The sequence below is a fragment of the Galeopterus variegatus genome, unplaced genomic scaffold, assembly GCF_000696425.1.
Source record: "Galeopterus variegatus unplaced genomic scaffold, G_variegatus-3.0.2 Scaffold2410, whole genome shotgun sequence".
NCBI classification, from domain to species: Eukaryota; Metazoa; Chordata; class Mammalia; order Dermoptera; family Cynocephalidae; genus Galeopterus; species Galeopterus variegatus.
The window spans coordinates 231,242-238,129 of NW_007728521.1; the positions used below are offsets into that span (position 1 = coordinate 231,242).

Here is a 6,888-nt window from a genome sequence, read left to right on the forward strand (position 1 = left end):
CTTCAATGTATAGTTTTAACAAACTGACCCTGAGCTAAACACTGGCAGAATTGATAATTTTGGTCACGTAAATGTTCAATATTCTATAAAACATTCAGAATTAAAAGAAAATGATCTATTGAGATTTTAAAACCAAAATATTGGTTTCCAAAAAACAGACAGTTAATTTCCATCTCACTGTGTCAATAGTAGCTTTTCATATAAGGGGAAAAATAAATCACTCCAACAAAACTAGCAATGAGCTCATCAAATTCAAATGCAGTTTTCCATTTATGTATTTTTTATATTAAAGCAATAAACATGGTTCATTTATCTTCCCTTGGTTGCCACGTTTTTCTGTGCTGTTGCTATGAACTTCAGCCATTAGCTGTGCTCCAAGGTAAACTACATGAACCATCAACAAAAGTGACACCCCATCTATGGAGTTCATATTTTCTCCAGATTATCTATACTAGTTGACAAGCTGGTAATGAAAAAAATCACACTAAGCAAATGGTTCCTCTAATAACAATAAATTTTCTATAAAATTATGAAGGGTACAAAACGTTTCCTTGCATCTATTTTGTCATGAATTCTAATTAACGTTGCAAAAACCTGAGAGTGCTGGGTCATCACAAGAAGTGCATCAAGGTTTGATTGATAATATAGTATAAGTTGGCCAATGCTGCCAAGATTTTCTTCCCTTAAATTAATGGCCATCCAACCTGCCCTAATCATACAGCCCAAATGATATTCCCCTTCTTATTTCAATTTTCTTGAGGCATGGAAAATGGGAAAGATCAGTCATTTATCTTCTAATAGCTGGATAATAGATCTATCACAATAAAACATCTGCACAAACTCAGGAGTGTATTTTTTTTCCCCATAACAGTGAGGCTTTTACCAACATTAAATCAGTGACTTATAAAATGGTGATGGTGTCTTACCCCTACATTCTAGCTATAAACTACCAATCTATTCATTAAACATAATTTTGTGGCTAAAAAATTAAGGAGAAGTTTTATGTCATCAAAAAATATAAACAAACAGCTCAATTTTTCAGTAGGCACTAACTTGTTTTCCTAAGAAACTCTGTTTTCTATTAGAAAGCAAAGTGCTATCAAAAGGATTTCTTTAAAATTAACCTGAAAGAAAAAAGAAATAAATACCACCCTGCTTTTTAGGCATTCTAAATAAAAGAATGTCTACTTCTATGCTTTAATTGCTCAGCAAATATAGATTGCTACATATTGAAGGAAAAGAAATGTTATAAATTTTAAAAATGGAATTCATAAGTAAACATCAGGAAAGATATGTAATGAAGCTGAAAAGTGTTTAGGATATGTTAAATAGAGAAGACAGATGAAAATGGCATAAAATCTAAGAATATACAATAAAAAATTATATTAAAAATTATAGCAGTTGATTGGGGATGATAGAATATAGATAAAATCTTCCCTTTTAATTTCACTGAATACATTTGTAAGGTTTCTATAATATCTCTTCAAATATACAGATACCTTCAGACAACAGTTACCTACATAACACGAAAATGTTCCTACATTTATCTTATGATAACTGTATTCCTAAACCTAAAGTGATTTATTTTTAGGAAAAGACTCTCCCTATGACAAATATTGATCTTTACCTAGTAAAAAAAACTATTGTATCATATTTTAATATGCTTATAGTTCCACTCTTCCTTAAAATGAGAATTAAAGAACTCATTTCCTTTGAGATCTCACTTGTAAGAAAATCTTCCTTTAGCCTAAGAGAAGCAACAGAAGATATATCTCAAAATCAAGAGAGGTTAAAAGAAGAAACTTTTTTAATAGATTAACATCTTCAAATTTATACTTATGAGTAGTAACAGCAATGTTATCACAATGATGATTCCAGGAAGCTCATGCTTAAAGCAAATAAATTCCTTTTCAAAACATAGAAACAAATTAGTCCTGGTTCATTTATTTGGGAATTTTTTAGTATCACAATAATGATTCCAGGAAGCTCATGCTTAAAGCAAGTAAATTCCTTTTCAAAACATAGAAACAAATTAGTCCTGGTTCATTTATTTGGGAATTTTTTAAATAAAAATGATTTGTGACTATTGATGTTAAATGTCAATACTGACCTTATAAATTTGAGCGGGGGGGGGAAGAAATGTACCTGTCTCACTTCAATAAAGTATTATATGTGACAAAAATAAAGTAATAATTAAGGGGGGGGAGAAATGTACCTGTCTCACTTCAATAAAGTATTATATGTGACAAAAATAAAGTAATAATTAAGGTAAAATCCATAAATATCTGTGTAGATATCAGAATATTTTAACCTTTCTACAATGGCTTATAATCATGCAAAGGAAAAAATTATCAGAAAACATTCTCAAAACAAAATTGATTTAAATCCTAAGTAGACATGTATACCTCAAAACCAGAGAAAATGCCCAAACTTCAACTTAGATATAAGTAGAAAAGTAAGCCCTAAATCCAAGAGAGCTATTTTCATTCTTATATCACAAAACTTCACAAAGACCTGACAGTATAAAAAGAAACTGTCCAGAACAGAGCAGACAGGAGTTAGTGGTGGGCATAAGAGTAAACTAAAATCAACAACAGAAAGAGAAAGAACACACTAAGTATGAAAATACTAAAAGAGATTCCTGGTAGATCAGAGCAGACTACAGGGAAGTGACAAAGGAAGGTGAAGACAATTCAATGAGGCCACTTTGGAAAGGGAAAGTTTCATGGAAAAAGCAGGTTAAAAAAGAAGTTGGGAGAGAGGAGCCCCTTAAAAACCATGAGGTAACAGGAAAAAGTAAATAAGAGGGAAAAATTTAGGCTCCTACAAGATATATCTCAAAATAATGTTTGAATATATACCCCTTCCTATGCATGCCCTCCCCAAAAAAGCCATTTAGTAAAAAAAAAATACTTTAGGGGCCGGCCCGGTGGCACACTGGATAGTGCGCCGCTTGGGAAGCACGGCGGCGCTCCCGTCCGAGGGTTCGGATCCCACATACAGACCGGCTCCCGCTCACTGGCTGAGCGAGGCGCGGGAGCAACACCGAGGCTTGCGATCCCGTTGCCGGTCTCCGGTCCGGTACGGGGGCAACACTGAGGGTTGCGATCCGTTGCCGGACACGGAAAAAAGACAAAAGACAAAAAAAAAAAAAATACTTTGCTATTCTGACAGAGAGGGTGCGCTTACACTTGGAATCTTGCAAGCTACCTCAAAAATCAAACCACCAACCCTGTTCACAGAAATGCAAAGATGCAAGTAATCTACAAGCATTGAAACAGAAAATGTAAATCAAAACAATCCAATTGGTGAAAATTACCCACATAATAATCATTGATGAAGCAAAAGGAGACTGTAACACAACACTCCAAAATGAATTAAATACCCTCAAAAGAACCATTAGAAGATAGGAAAAATAAAGATGAATCAGAAATTCAAAAACAGAGAACAGAAATTAACAAAAGAAATCAAACAGGAGTTTAATAAAATCAGGAAAGAAATTGCAGGGGAAAAATAATCAGACATGAAGTCTAAATTGCAAGGTATCCTGGGAGAATGAAAATTTATTAGGGCCGTCAAAGGAATGTAAAAAAATAACCAAGAGAATGAAAATAAGATAAAGAAAGAAGTAAAAAGGTTTAGACAAACACTGATTGAAATGTAAGACAAGCAAAGAAGATCCAACTTACATAGAATTGGAATCACTGAAGAAGAAAAAAATAACAATTAAACAGAATTAATATTTAAAACTATCATCTTTTTAAAAATCACTTTTCCAGAAATAATAAAAGTTCTCAAGCTACATTTTGAAAGGGCTCACTAGGTACCAGGAAAACACTGACCCACATCAACTAACTCTGAAATACCTTGCAAACTATACTATTTCAATGATAAAAAGAAAATTCTCAGGACCAGCATCTTAAAGCAGGCATTTCCTTTAGATTAAAACAAGGCAAGGATGCCAACCATCTCCATTACCTTTGAAAGCCATAATGATATTAGCCAATATAATTAAACAAGAGAAATTAGAGCCCTAGGAATTGAAAAAGAGGAAGTAAAACTATCTCTGTTTGCAGATATGATTCATTCCGTAGAAACAAACAAGAATGAATGAATGAGAAAACTAACTTAAACAGCAAAAGAATTCAGTAAAGAAGCAGGATATAAAATTATCATTCAGCAAATCAATAGCTATCCTCTACACTAACAAAACAAGTTCAAGAATATAATGATAAAGCAATTTCGATTTACCATAATGTCAAAAAAATAAGAATAGAGATAAAAACAGTTCTAAACCAATATTTAACTCTAATTATAGTCCCCATCCTACTACTCCCCACAGAGGTAAGTGCTAGCAATTCTGAAACAACACTTTCTCTGCATCTGGGACTCAGCAAAAAAGTAAATATATTGTGAATAATGGGAGCCATGTTTCATAAAGTCAGAGAGGAAATTACAAATATGTAAAGGGAGGAGGCTAGAAGAAACTTTGTACTGTTACATTGGACTTAGAAATATCAGTATAAACTTGTTTTTTAATATAGATAGAAAAATACATACATGTGTTTAATTTTTTAAAAAAATAAACACAGGGGCCGGCCCAGTGGCGCACTGCTACAGTGCGCCATTTGGGAATGTGGTGGTGCTCCCGCCAAGGGTTCGGATCCCACATACAGACCGGTTCCCGCTCACTGGCTAGTGGCGCACTGCTACAGTGCGCCATTTGGGAACGTGGTGGTGTTCCCGCTGAGGGTTCGGATCCCACATACAGACCGGTTCCCGCTCACTGGCTGAGCGAGGTGTGGGAGCAACACCGAGGGTTGCGATCCCGTTGCCGGTCCCGGTCCGGTACGGGCGCGACACTGAGGGTTGCGATCCGTTGCCGGACACGATAAAAGACAAAAAAAGAAAAAATAAAATAAAATAAACACATACTATATATAACACTTTATAACTCATAATGGAGAGGCCATCAAATGTCTATTTATGAATACCAAGCATAATACCATGTGTCGGAAAAAAGGTTAAAAATAATACCAAACACCTAATTACTATCACCAAGAATATAACAAATTAATTCAACAGTAATTTAACAAATATCAAATACCTACTATGAACAAATATTCAATATTTTTTTCTTTCTACTGAATTTTAGAAATAAGTGGTTAGAAATCAAGGACATTCTAAATTTACACAGAAATTTATCCATCCTTATTCATTTATTTATCTCATTTATTTCTTATTTGTACACTATGTTATGGAGTAAGGCATTGTGCTGAGGGCTTAATTTTTGTAAATTAAAAATTTTAAACCCCACAAATTTGGGAATTAAAACTCATGAAGGCTCAGTACATGCTACTAAATGGCAAAAGCTTAGACATGAATCCAATTCTGTCTAATTCCAAAGACTGTGATTTTCACCTATGACATGCTATATCCTGTTTGGGAATACATGCACACAATATATATGGAAATTTTATTTAACAAATTTATTTTAGTCTATGATACAGCAGAAATGATGGTAAACTACACTGAAATAAAGGATCTGTTTTCTGTAGTTCTCATTATTTTCCACTGTACTTAACAAATACCTTGCGCTTAAAAGAAACTAAGTATTTTTAGAATACTAAAATCAAGTTAACCCCAATATCAATAATATTGATTTCATATCTGGGTCTGAGAAGCAGAGAGCATGCCTGTCATACAAGAAGACAAAAAGGAATCAAATTTCTTTTCTCTGTCTTCACTTATAGAATTAATCCATATTTGATTACCTCATACATGATGCCAACTATGCCTAGAAGGAATGCAATGAAGATTTCTGCTACACTACAAAACTAAAAGAAATTGCTAGATGGCCTAGGAATGAAACTTCAAGTATAATCTCCATATATAATACAATACTCTCAAAAACAAATAGTTAAAAAAATCATTAAAGAAATTAAACATGTTTATTAGAACATATTCTCTTAATGCAAAAAAAAAAAGCAGTAAAGAAGGAATGAGGAACAAAAAAGACATGAGACACAGAAAAATAAGTAAAACGGCAACTGAAAATCTAACTACATTAATAATAACATTAAGTATGAATTGATTAAATAGTCCAATCAAAAGGCCCATACTGTCAGACTGGATAAAAAGATAAGAACTAACTATATGCTGTCTATAGATAGAGACATACATTACATTCAAACTTCAAACAGACTGAAAGTAAACATATGGAATTTTAGAGATACATAATACAAACAGTAACCATAAGAAACCTGGAATGGGTGCACTTATATCAGGCAAAATAGACCTTAAAACAAAAAGTGTTACTGGAGATAAAGAGGGACATTTTATAAGGACAAAAGAAAGATGAAATAATTAAAAATATATATGCACCAAACATCAGAGCTCCTAAATACATGCAAACATTGACAGAATTAAAGAGAAACCTCAATACCATACTTTCAGTAACAGATAGAACCAGTAGACATAAGATCAACAAAGAAACAGAAGATTTGAACAATATAAAATGATAAGACCTAACAGACATTTATAAAACACTCTACCCAACAACAGCAGATTGTACATCTCAACTGTACACTGAACATTCTCCAGGATAGATCACATGCTAAGCCATAGAATAATAGCTACACAGGACTAGATATAGTGGCTACTAGAGTAGATAGTTTATAGCACATGCTTCCTGGCGATGGCATCCTAAGCTGAGCTGGAATCCTTTTTCTCAGTAGTTTTGAGCCATATAAAGTGGGTACAAAAGCCCCATTTAAGATACTAGTAAGCCAGAAACACCAGTGGTCTACTCATAGACTCCATGGGTCACCCCATTCCTAGATCTTGCTATCATGTCACTACACCCCAAAAATGGCGGGGGGGGGGGGG

At 33.7% G+C, this 6,888-nt stretch overlaps 1 protein-coding gene across 2 annotated transcripts in view; it reads right to left on the minus strand.

Annotated features, from left to right (window-relative positions):
* Positions 1-6,888, minus strand: part of AP3B1 (adaptor-related protein complex 3, beta 1 subunit) — a 254,762-nt gene that overhangs the window by 193,777 nt on the left and 54,097 nt on the right. The window lies entirely within an intron of this gene.